The sequence below is a fragment of the Ambystoma mexicanum genome, chromosome 6p, assembly GCF_040938575.1.
Source record: "Ambystoma mexicanum isolate Mex_15411 chromosome 6p, UKY_AmexF1_1, whole genome shotgun sequence".
NCBI lineage: Eukaryota > Metazoa > Chordata > Amphibia > Caudata > Ambystomatidae > Ambystoma > Ambystoma mexicanum.
The window spans coordinates 375,549,729-375,563,427 of NC_090935.1; the positions used below are offsets into that span (position 1 = coordinate 375,549,729).

Here is a 13,699-nt window from a genome sequence, read left to right on the forward strand (position 1 = left end):
AGTCAAAGACTAAGGAAATCTTAGTTTCTCATTACTGACAGTCTGAAGGACGTGAAAGTTTCCCCATAACAAGTGAGCAAAAGCCCTGGGGAGCGCAGCTGAAGGCTGTGCTCCACTGGCAAAAGTCAGGATAGGATAGCAAAAAAACCCAAAATATTTGGGGGGCCCACAAATGGGGGGAAAATTACACATTGATGAAATCTTTGCTTGCACACTCCCCCTGCCTTTATAGGTTGTTGTAAACCATCTCCCCTCATGTTCCCTCATTCGGACCATTGTAGTACTGGGACGAGAAAGAGGCGACTAATAGTTGTGAACACTAACTTGTCATTTTACCGCTCTGGTACTGAATCGAGGAAGAGGCCTATGGACTGTTGTGAGGGTCAGGCATGTCCCAATAACTATGATGAGGCAAGTGAAATTAAGTGCTCACACCTGCAACCAAATGGTTGCAGGTGTATAAAAGGAGACAGAAGCAGCTGAGAAGGGCAGGGCCGGTGAAAAAGACACAGAGAGAAGTGAAGCAAGGAAGACCCAGAGGCCATTGTGGGCCTTGAGAGTGTCTGGAGCTGAGCGAAGCCCACTTCTGTGTGTTCCCTGTTGGGAGTGGGGAACACAGAGATGCCGCCGACCGCGCAGGAAAGAGTGGAGATGACGAGCACTGCTTGCGGGGAGCTCCTCGGGAGTGAGGGAGGAGCGAGCGAAAACCCAAGAGAGACACCAGGGCACCCGGAGGAGCAGCCTCACACCTTTGAGTAACGGGTAAGGTTCACTCAGGCCATGGTGCTCCAGGGCTATGGTGTGCGTGACAATGAATGCCAAAACAAGCAAGAATACATGACAAAGTGGTCGGAAGACCAAAGATGAATTATTGAATGCCAAACAAGTTGATAAGCACGTAATAAGTTTGAATGCTGAACTGAAGAAAAGATAGGAGAATATTGCATGAATGAAACAGAACGTGATGTGCATTTGCGAACAAGATGAATTTAAAGAAGCAGCATTTTCAAACTAAGTGAAAAAGGCGAAAAGCAAAGCACCATTGGATAGTGCAAATGAAATTGGTAACCAGAAGAAATACCATGAAGGAAAGTGTGCGACAGTCACATGTTGATAAAAGGCAAGAATCCATTGAAGTGCACCAGAAAAATAAGTGGACTTCTAACACAGATGCAGAAAGGAAACCTGTGTTGTAAAGGGAATAGTAGGAGAAAGTATGTATGGTTGTAAAGCATCAAGGGTTATCGGTTGTGTGATGGATGGTCAACTGCACCTTGACCGAGGAACCCTTCCTTGAAGTATAGAAAAAAAGACAAGACTTAACAAGTTGATTTGACTGTGAATTTGAAGCCCTTAGAACTGTATTGAACTTGGGGAAGGAAACCCTGAGACCATTTTGTCGAACTGTGCGAACTAGAGCAAGGGAACCCCGAGACCATCTCGTGGAACTGTGTTGAACTTGGGGAAGGGAGCTAAGAGCAAGCTGGAAGAAGCTCAGACCTTTAGTTTGAACACTGTTTCTATGGCTATTGACATCCCCACACATTGTTTAGATTTAGTTGTGAGGACAAGTACAGGTTTTGGACACAGACAGACTTTTAAGTTGAACTTACTGACTCAGGCTTTAGTTTATTTAGGTAGGGAAATCCCATCTTAGAATATAGCAAGTTAGGTCTTACACCATCCTGACATTTGAGTTAATATAGACCTTTTGTTTGAACTTTGAATCTATTGTCTGTGTTTTGCTTCATGATGCCTTCACATTCCATCGTACTTAAGGATAAATAAAATTGGAAAATAAATAACTATTTTCTCGAGATCTCAAGTGGGCTTTAGAAGAAAATTGGAACAAATTTGAAAAGACTAATGATCAACCTAGAGAAGTCCCTAGTAGGTTATAATAAAGTTAAGGCCATTAGTGTGGCCAGTATTGATCTATCGAATGTTTTTGACAAAGTAAACAGACAATTTCTTCGGTGCTAATTAAAGAAAATTCAAATTCCTAAAGGCCTATTAAAAGTAATTATGCTATTACATGTTAATACCAACCTTCAGATTTGATTGTTTTATGATGGTGAGTTGTTTAAACTGATAAAAACAGAGATGTGCGCCTGGGTTGCGTGTTGACTACGGCCGTCTTTAACTTGGACTTAGCAGACCTTCAAGAACTATGCACAAGGTGAACTTGCATCCTGTGGTACTTGCCCATATACGTTTAAATTGGGTAACTTATGTTTATGATCTGCTCCTTTTTTAAATTGATGTCCTGTTGGACTGTGTACACTAAATGCATTTGAAAAAAATGAATATTCAAATCTTCACTTAAAAGGAAACTCAAAACATTTAGCTGGCATCGAGGTAGGGATAAAATCACAGTTGTGAAAGAGATAAAGTTTCTAGAGTTCACAATTTCTAACACACGAGCTGAAATTTACAGAGGATTTGAAGATCAATATAAAACCTGAGGATGACGTTCCTTCTCCCCTACGGGGAGACCTTTTCCATGTGGTCAGGCTGGTGCGCCCACAGTACAATAGTCCCCCTGGGGATGGTGCACCGGGGGAGGATCGGATGGGAGAGAAAGATCCTCACTGAGATCCTCCACATCCTCCACTGAGAACGCAGTATACCTCCGCTTTAGTACACCCCCCCTTTGCCAAAGCCAAACCCTTCTCCCCTAATTCCATCCAGTGTCAATATCTATTGTTTTAAAGTGAGCAAACCTAATATGTTAGACCTGACTAAGAACACAATTTTCTTTCCATATAGTTCCAATGCAAGTACTGTGAAGATGATGACCAGGTGTAAGAAGATCACTCAGGTTAACTTGAGTAAATGGTCTAGTTGTCAAAGGTAGTACAAAATAGCAGAGCGAAACCAACATGGAGAAAGCCATCCTCCTCCGAGGAACCCGGGAGACGCCATCACTTCAAGCAGGAAGACACACCACTAGACACTGTGCACAGAGGCAAATGGGAGCATGAAGGCAGTCCAAGACGAAGGGACAATACCGCCCTCTGCCCAAGAAACCCTTCGGGCTTCCCAAAGTACAGGGAGCTGCCGAAGAGTAAAACCGCAGCTCGAGAAGGAAGAGGTGACCAGCGGAGCAACCGCTGATGGGGGGAGGTACCCGAGCGTTGCTCGAATCTGAAACCGCAGCCCGAGAAGGAAGCAGTAACAGATGGAGCTGCCACCATCCCGAAAGAGCACCCGAAGGCTACCGGGGCCTCCCACCGGAGAAACAACACTCGGAAGATGCGATCCATGCAAACAGGCATGCGGTCAGACCAAGAGGGGCTAGAGGTCTGGGAGGAATCGGGGAACAACTACAGAGCACATAATAAGAGGCCCTGAGAGTAACTGAGAGAAAGAGACAGTTGTATGCTTGGCAGAAGAGTAAACCAAGCAGGCAAGAGACATTGTTGCAAGTCTGGGGCCAGCACCCATATGAAAGCCAGAGAATAAGAAGGTCTGGGACCCTGAGAGAAGCAGACAAAGACCAGGAAGGGACCTATGCTTGGCAGGAGAGTCCACCAAGCTGATATTATACATCAGTGTGGGTTTGGGACCCGCACCCATTTGAAGGTCTAAAAATAAAGGGAAGTTTAGTCAAGAAATCACAAAAAGGAAGGCAACACCCGTCATAACATCCTGAGGTGTGTTTGGCAGGAGAGTGAACCAGACATAAACCCTCCGTGAACAAAGAAGAGGTGTTCATGGGAAAAGCTGGGCACTTTTGTTGTGCATCTTTGGGAAAGCTTGGAAAGTCCAGGGAATGGAGGCAAGTCCCCTGGCTGAGTGAACACTGTGTTTGCTTTTGGCGTTATTTTACAAAGTACAGGAAACCACATAAGGAGAAGACAAGTTCCTAAAGTTGTGAAGTGGAACAAAAAGGAATCTTGGGGAAAGGAGCTACGCCATTGTCAATCAAATACTACTTTTTGGAAAAGGAGTATTTGCTTTATTTATCGACAACCCAAAACATTGACAAGAACTGTCATTATCACTTTAGTTGTGAATATAGCATCCTTGCACATTAGATTGAAGTTATTAGTGTTAGGGTCAGAAGCAGAGTTTGTGGATGCAACAGTGACTGACTATTTGACATCCTGACGTTTACCTCCGATTTCTTTGAGTCAGGGAAACCCCTCTTAGCTTTAAGAACAGAAAGGTCAATTTTCCAACCTTTTTACTGGTAGTAAAAGTTTATAACCAAACCTATGTGACCTTTGTGTCCGAGCCTTACTTCTGCACCTTTAGAGCGCTTTATATTGAATCTGGCTCCCCAGGCCAGCTAATGCTGAACAAACACACCCATGAAGGTTTAACTCAGTGCATTTGGGACAATCCATACATAAACATTAAGGCACATCTAGAAGACATTTAAAGCATAAGGGAACCTAAATAATGGATAAAATGATAGGTTTGTATCTTATGTGGCAGGTGGAATTGCGCAACGCTATTTGCTAGCTCCTGCTTAATACCTAGTAGCTACTTTTAGCTCCTGCTTACCCAGTCTTAATTTCAATCCCTGTTCTATGGAATGTCCTAATTTAGTATTAAATCCATACGCATTGTTAATTCTCATAGCGATTCTATTTCCAGCAGCCTGTCATATTATACAGATGTCTTATCCTTTCATTCATTTTATCTATAGAAAGAAGGAGGCTGATGATTGTGTGATCACAAGCCTCCATATACAGTACATTAAGGATTTTACATTTATCAAGCATCACAGAGGACAATACTATATAATCAATGCATGTCCTGCTGATATGATTGGACCAGGTGGGGGCAGCCAGCATGTCTCCGTTCATACAGCCATTTACAACATGCAAATTCCAGTCTATGAAGGCACTTCTTTAGGTCCTACCATTCAGGACACTTTTGATGCCCGATTTGTCACAATTCTCTTTCTCTGCTGAATGTTCACTGTCAGAATTAAAATCCCCACCAATTGACACATGTTTTCCATCCATGCTTTCTTTATAGGTAGACAACACTTCATGAAATTGCAATATAAAATCCTCTTACAATATATGTGCCGGATTCCAATACAATGATATCAACAACATTGTTATCAACATCATCTCCCTTAAAGGTAAAATTGGCTGCCAAAAGGCCATAATAGCAATTCGAACATATCTCATATTTAGTTATCAACTTGAGTTTAACTGCTATTAGAAGCCCACCCGAGGGCTTACCTCCTAATGATGCATAGCATCTTGCTGCAATATCACATACCCATCGCAAAATATGGGTGTTTTTAGCCAAGACTCTTGCAGGAGAATCACTGAATGTCCATTAACTATAGTAACCCTACCCTCATTGTTGGTACCCTTTAGTATTCCACGAGAGGACTTTTATGTCCCCAGTGACCTTTATTATGCTAAAGACATGTGTCCATGGCCCTTACCTTAATAAAATGTTTAGCATTTAGCAACCAAGACCAATCTTTGTGGTGTTTGTTTGAGGAGTTGATAATCTTTAGTACTTCTACCATTCTGTCATTAGAAGGACAGCACCCAACTTTTACTTTTAATAATTCTCCAAATCCTCCTCTGTCCCACTGCACAACCACATGTCTAAGGGTCTTTTCTTTGTGAAATTTCGATTCTTTAAATATCGTAATGTTGTAGTGTCAGTCCCTGCCAAAATCATGTTCATCATATTTTCTTTTATGGACATATTACGTATCTGTAGTGCATAATTATGAAAGATTTCAAACCAAGTCTTTTTTAGCAATGACGTGCAAAAACAGCAACAAGATGGTTTTTCATTATTTTAAATTATGCATGCATATAAATTATTTTCAATGACAGAATGCTTCGGATGGCCGTCCCATAACCAATTATATGTTCTATCCGTTAATTCTCTCAATCATCATCAATAATTTTTTCCATACGCGCGTGTGTGTAGAGTATTACCAATAAGCAAAAATGTAACCTATCATAGATTAATGAAAATTGTTTTACTTAGTGCATCGCAAGCTTGTGTGTGTATGTACATACTATGCTGAACTGCCCTCTGCGAAAGTGAGCAAAACATGGAGACCTGAAACTTTCTTCTATAACCATGTTCATGTGATACGCACCCTAGTAAAAATAAAAGGAAGCAGGAACCAGAGAGCCGACCTGAACATGCCAGAGCTCTCCAACCTGTTGGAGATCCGCGGAGGAGAACCAGAAAGCAAGCAATACTGAGGAGAGGCAGGAAGCTGAACGCTGGCAGAAGTCAGACACAAAATCCCTAAACATTTGTGAGGACACAGAGAACTGAACCTAAACAGGACACTGCAAAAATGCAGAGCCATGTGAATACTTCCAGTTGTGAACTGGAGATCAACCACTTTAAACAGACAGAGAAGTGGAAAGAATTCAGAGCCAATTTGGTGAACAAAAGTAGCTGGGGAGACTGCAGATGCAGCGAGTAGCATGCACAAGGGACTGGATGCCAAGAAGGTGTAATGACACTACTGAGGCAACATAGTGAGATGTCTGGAGAGTGTATACTATCTGACTGAATAAAATGCCAGAGAGCAGCGGCACCAGGAGTAACTCCAGCGGAGGGCATTTGGTGGCAGACAGATATTTGAGAAACGCTGCATCCTGGGACTTGAAGGTGAAGTCCCCAAAATAAGTTGAACTGGCCAATGTTAAACTCTTGGATTGGGAAGAAGAGTTCCCCATATATCATCCAGGAGAATGTGAGATTGAAGCACAATGTGCTTGAGAAGGGTAATCATCTCAAAGGACAAAATCAGAAAGTCGGGGAGTTCACCCAGCAGAAGCAAAAGTGTGTTTATTAAAATAGCTTGAAGAGGGAGGGTGAGGAACAGTGCATCAATTTCATCAACCGAGAACATGAAGCCACTTTCGTTTTTGATTTTGCTGCATGTATGGTTTAATATAACACCAAAAAATAAAGGGCTACTTTAGCAGAGAATTGGACAGTCGACTGTAAAGGTTTCACACAAGGGTGGCTGATATCTGACGATACAGAGACTTTAGACTTTGCAGTACAGTCAAGAGAAGCTGGACACCCCTCAAGAAAAGTATGCTGGTCTTCAAAGTTGCACAGCTGCTATGGAGAACAAAGCTGCCAAGTGGAGCATCCTGGGGGACATCTTGAGCCAATCCTGGATTTTCACTTTGCACTCTGGGACTTGTAGCTCTATACCTATAATGGGGGAAACAAACAACAAATCATAGCATTTAAAGGAGAAAGCTGGCATAGGCTCAAGGTGTCACTCATGACATAAAACCACTTTGCAACCATGGCATACACACTATGAAGAGCAAGCAAGCGTACTGTAGAGAGAGACACACACAATTAGTGATGTAAAGAAGATCATGAATGCAGTGTTTCAGATCCTCTTTGACTTTGAGTCCTATAGTACCAGTGGCATTCTTGGCTGTAAGACTCAAGAGGGTTCAAGGTGGCTAGTGCATGCAACGGTGCATAGAGTGGGAGACACCCTGGGTATACCAAGACCAGCCAACCGCAGGCTAAACAACAAAAAACGTGGCTAGAAGATCCCTCATTATTTGTCTTCTGAACTCTCGTGAAACACTCAAAAGAGATGGTAAAGCGAACAAAGGGACCCAGAGCCTGCGCAGCTGGCAGGAATGCACGCACCTCTCCTCAACACCAGAAAACACTGAACCTAACACAGACAATTCAACACGGACATGCTGTGGAGTGGTTTTCACAAAGAAAACAGAACAAGTACTCCTGCTGTGGATTTCACTGCAACACACCTCCCTAACATGAACTGGGACACTCTGCAATGCAGGCTGTTATTGTTGAAGCACGGTGGCCCTGTGCGGAAGGAAGAGGTGAGGCTTAGCCGTTTATTTATAAACATGAATTGTTGAAACTCTGCCTAAGCGGGAAAGACATGACCAGATTGGTTAAGCCCAGATGCCTGATGGGAGAAGGCGGGATAAGAAAAGGGACAGGAAGCAGGAAGCTGTGGGTTAGTTGGGTGCATCAGAAGAGCAGGAGGTGGCAGACCACGAGATCAGCAGGACGAAGGACAGTGGACTGGTGTGAGGAGGTGTTTTTAAAGAAAGGTAAGGCATTGATTGGTGAGAGCACTTGTTACCTTGCAGTGAGGGAGCGTGCAAGATAAATGGGTGGAGTAGTAGGTGGAGTAGAAAGGGCAATAGTAGTCAGTTGGAGATGGGAACGTAGTAGTAGCAGTGTGGAGAGAGGAGAGTAGTAGAGGTGTGGCAATGGGAGCATAGCAGAGGTGTGCAAAGGGTAGAGTGGTAGGAGAAGAGAGTAGGCGGGAGTAACCTCAGAGTGTGGCAGTAGGTTGTTGAAGGATAGAGAGACATCAGAGGGACAGGGGAGGACAATACATGCAGGTATGGAGAGGAGAGAGTGGGTGGACTTGGAGAGAGAATAGCAAGAGCAAAGGAGAAGATCAGTGAGTGACACAGAAAGGAACATCAGGGCATGAGAAGAATAATCCAGAATGGGTGTGGAGAGTATGTAAGGTACAAACCTACCATCCCTTTATAACTAACATAATGTGTACTATAGGCCTAGCATAGAAAGATCCGCTGGGAGCTTAGATAAATAAGGCGGTTGCCTTTAGGAAATCATTGAGTAAAAGTTAGAACACAGATAGCAGTGTTATAAGCTATACTTAATAACCTGAGGAATAAGTTTGCCTGGGCTAGGGAGTAAAACACACTGTCTAGATGAGTGAGGGACAACAGTAGTGCCCTCCCTAAAAAAATCTATAAAGAAAAACCTTGAGCCATCTCTGTCAGTTGTGGTGTTCTTTTAAAAAAACAAGAAAAATTATTTGATTTAATAGATTACGCAATTTTTTCAAAATAAAAGAATGAAACAAAGTTCCATCCCCTGGAGGTTGATCCTTTTGGAAAAAAAAGAGTGTCAAAAAGAAAAAAGGTTGTGTCCCAGAAAGGCAGGCAAAAGGCTGGTGAAACAGGGTCATGCTAAAGCTCCCGAAGTCTGATGCTCCAGGTAGCAGTTCCTTCCAGTTTTCGTCTACTCTGGTGCTCCAGGTCAATGTTTTTGATGAAGGTTGCTTCGCCTATTGCACAGCGATTTTCATCACCACTTGTCCGCGCCGTCCACCAGTTATCTTCTGTTAGTGTAGTAAAAGATTTCAAGATTTTGCCTAGGGATGCTGATCTGGCGGATGGCGTCCCTTCACATTTCAACAGAAGATGTCTGCTTGTTTCTACTTTGTCCAAGTTCTTGCAGTATCTGCACTTGTCCGTAGGTGAAAGCTTTCTTATAAAGAGTATTTAATTAGTTTTAAGTTGGTTCAAGCGAAGTCTCAGGAAGGTCCTGCTTACGCTCTTATCTGGAAATGTTTCCAAGTAGCTTCTCTCTTCATTTAATTTCTTGTGTGACGTAGGGAATAGTTTAGTCAGACTACTTGTTTGCAATCTCTCCAGTGATTATCCAGTCTAACTCAGAGTTTCTTGGTCACCTTGTCTGGGTTGGTTATAAGTAATTCAACGGGAGCGTCTAGCCCTTTCAGTAGACTGATCTTCCAGTTCTTCCAGTCTATCAATGCATGGATGTTACCAGCTTCCATTTCTTTACTAACCAGTTTGAGTGCTTTTGGTTTAACATCTAGGAGAACTTTTTGTTACAGCGTCAGCGTGTTTATCTCTTTGATGGTCTTCAGTGATGAGAGACATAGTTACCGTCTGATAAAGGGCATATGTGTAGTATGTGCCAAGCCCAGTACCCTCCTCCAGAAAAAACTCTTGAGTTTATTCCAGATCTTTTCAGGTAATAGATGCATTGCATCAATCCCGTTTAGGATTGATGGCACCACCTTTGACTTGTAAAAGTTAATTGCCGCAACGCAAGAAAATCTGCTCTATGTTTTATCAACTACCCTGGCTTGGGTAGTTAGGGACTTCAGTTTTGTCCATAGCAAGTCCTGCATTGAAGTCTCTGCAGGACTATTGCTCACCATGACTCCTACGTATTTGAAGGTGTTGACTTTTTCAAGTTTTAAACTTTCTGCAAACCAGTTTGATTTATTTTGTTTCTTCCTTGCTGGTGCTTCCCAAGACATTTCCTTGGTTTTTGTCGTGTTCAACTGCAAATTGTTAATCTTCAAGTAAGTCACCAGGTTCGTCAACTGCCTTTGGGGTGTTCTTTAGGCCACATTTGTTTGTGACAATCCTCGGGACCGTTTGCCCAAGAGGTGTGTAGCTGGAGTTGTCCTTTATCAGTTGAAATTGGCAGTTAAAATAGGAGTTATAGAGATTACCTGGGTGCTTAGTGTTAAGGTTAGCATATATGAGTCACCTCATATGCATCTTACATGAATGGATTGGCAAAGCCATTTCGAAAAGTAGGGTTAGTATCATTCACTATAGCGCCTACAGACAGATCCATGGAGCTTTATGCATTCCCTGCAAACATGTTTAACTTCGCCAAATTGCTTTGAAGTAGATCCATGCAGTATTATGCATTCACTGCGTACATGTTTAATTTCACTGTAGCATTAAGAAACATATTGAATATTAAATGCATTACTTAGAGCTGGGGGTCTGCCACCTGTGGTTCTTCAGATGGTTTGGACAACAAGTCCCATGATCCCTCACCATTCGCTATCCTGGCTAACACTGATGAAGTGATAGTCCAAAATATCTGAAGAACCAAAGGTTGCAGACCCCTGAGCTAGTGCCATATATATTGTATTTAGGATTTAACCAGGAGCATTGCATAGTGAAAAGCCCATGATCATTTTACATCAGATGTATTATTTAAGTCAAAGTCCCTTCTCTCAGCTGAGAAGTAATAAGACTGAGGTCAGAACAACATTTTCAGCTATTTAGACAGAACATAGATAAGTCCACTTATTTCATATATTTTTAACCCTTTCCTGCCAGGCACGAATAGGTTGCCTGGCTCCAGAATGGCCATGCCACGAGTTTCTTTGTCCTGTCCTTTGGCCATCTTGCCCCTTGACCTTCCCCAGGTCGAGCCGACCAGGGGCATGCTGTGGCAGCTTTGGCCAGTGATAACTTACACCTTCTACCGAATTTTGCAGAGATGACGATCAATTCCATTGAAAATTGGATCTATTCCTTTGTTGGGAAACATGCTGCCTGTCGTATAGGGGCTATAACCAGCTGGGGGAAAAAAAGCCTCTTTTTGACAAAATGATTAGAGACATGAAGAGAGAGTGTAGAGCTGAACAGCTTTGTACAGGTAAAACCGGTAATATCTGGTCTTTGCTGGGTGAAGCTCGGGGCACTGTGAAAGGCACATTAGTCTATCCTATTGAGGCCAAAACATGGATAGCATTCCTTGAAAATCGTAATGCCAAGGTAGCTATGGAGGAATCCTGCCCACTGGACAACATGCCGCTAATCCCTCCTATTAATGCATCATACGAAACAGTGATGAATAAAATCACAGAATTAAAATCCTCACGTGCCTCAGGCCCTAACGGACTGGCAAACATTGTGATGAAGTCTCATCCTCAATTCTGGGCATCACTACTAGTTATCTTGTTCAAAAATATTTTATACAAGGGGAAAATACTTCGATTTTGGCAAATGGCGGTTCTTATACCGGTCTATAAAAAGGGTAACCGTGCAGATCCCAGCAATTATAGACTTCTCTCAATGTTGGATACCACGGGGAAAATATTTGCCTCACTTTTATTGAAAGAGCTACAGCTTTGGGTAGAGCAATCTGACATACTTTGCAAATTTCAGAGTGGCTTTAGGCAGGGATATTCCACAGCGCAAAACGTCATGGTTATGGACCTCCTAAGGTCACGAGCAAGATCAGGGGGGTAGCCTCCATTATATGCCCTCTACATAGACTTCTCGGCGGCATTTGATTCTATTCCCCGAGAGTGTTTCTGGCGGAAATTAGAATCAATGGGCTGCCCGGATGGTCTGATTTATTATCTCAGACTGCTCCAGCAGAACACCTCAGTAAAGGTAAAATTGGATCAGGAAGGACACACCACCAGAAGCGTGCTCCAAAACAGGGGGGTTAGGCAAGGCTGTGTCACGGCCCGCTAATATACAATCTATATGTACATGACATCCCTGTGGCTATTGGGGCTGCGACAAATTGTCCACCGAAAATAGGAGACTCCAGCTGCCCTGTTCTTGCCTACGCGGACGACCTAGTAATACTCGACCATACCATCAGTGGATTACGTAGGTCTGCCACTGCCCTGTGGAAATATGCCGATAGAAATGGCCTTAAAATTAACCAGGAGAAAAGTAAGGTCATGGGATTTACCAAAAGGAACACCACCTGTGTGCAGCTCAGAGTGGGCCTTGATAACATCGCCTATACTCCTCACTACCGCTATTTAGGGATTGAATTCGAGACCGCTGGTGACTATGGAATATGCAAACAGTCACGCATCACTAGAGCGGCGCAATTGACACCCTGTTCCATAGATTTACAGTAAACCAGGGAGGTTTTACTATTTGGGGTACACGTCAACTTTATATCCAAGTTTTATCCCCAATGATTACTTATGGTTTGGAAGCTCTCCTCACTATTGACCTGAAATGGTTACAGTTGATTGAAGGAACATTTTGGCGCTCCATCTTGGGCCTACCACCAGGAATCCCCATGGCAATAATAAGACTAGAATTGGGGTTCACCTCGTTGAAAGCTCTAGTGTTAAAAAAGCGAGCTTTTCTCTACCTGAAGATGAGTGGTAAAATCAGTAATGGGCTACTAAAAGCTGTCCATCAAGAGATGTCTAAGGTCAATCTCCCGTGCCCTTTGAAGGAGCAGATGCCCACATTTCTGACGGCCATTGGGTGGCAATTTCGGGTGGGTAGTGTTACAGCAGAAACACAGAGGGCCCTGGGTAAATGTACAGATCTCTGGGATTGGTTAGAGAACTATGACCATCTCCGGGATCTGAAAAGTTATTAGTTTGTGCAGTGCAGACTGTACAACTTTAAAAAAACCTCAGAGTTACCTTAATTTGTGCCCTGATGCGAGACTTAGATGCTTTATTTTACTCCTAAGGCTCGAACTACTACCTACCTTTATGATCACCAGGAGAAGAGACATGATCGCTCTAGAACTGCAGTGTTGTCGACTGTGTAATGAAGCGAACCAGCCAGAGACGGCCAGACATTTGTTGACTGAATGCCATAAAATGTTAAGTGCAATAAACCTCTATTTGGGCAATTTTGTGCACAGTTACGTTAACATCAAAGAGGAACTATTTTTGCATCATTGTATCAATTCCAATAGTATGAGGCTATTGCTTGTATTGTACAATATCTGGCTGAAGGTGGAAACTAGCCTCAATATATCATATAGGAAGATACAAAGATTAGCCATTCAATAGTCACTGCCGAAGTCCAACTGATCCTGCTATTTGCCATGGGTTTGCATTCTAACAGGATTTGCTACAACATTAAACCATTATTGTTCTGTTAATTAAATGCTGGCAGTTTGCACTGAGGAGTAGCTGTCATTTTGAGGCATTGTACGGTTGTTGATCAATCATTAATCAAGACCATTGACATTTTTAAACTTAACAATGACGATATTATGGTTCGTTTGTTTAAGGAATTTAATGTATTTTTTTTTCTCTTTTTTCCTTTTCTGTATTTAAATGACATGTGTTTTTCTTCTATGATCTTTTATTCTTCTTATGATTTGTTTTATGTAAAACTTAAATTAATGTGTAAAG

General features: G+C 42.6%; 1 protein-coding gene across 3 annotated transcripts in view; it reads left to right on the forward strand.

Moving 5' to 3' along the window:
• Positions 1-13,699, forward strand: part of WDR70 (WD repeat domain 70) — a 2,341,596-nt gene that overhangs the window by 2,102,107 nt on the left and 225,790 nt on the right. The gene's annotated exons all lie outside the window — the stretch shown is intronic.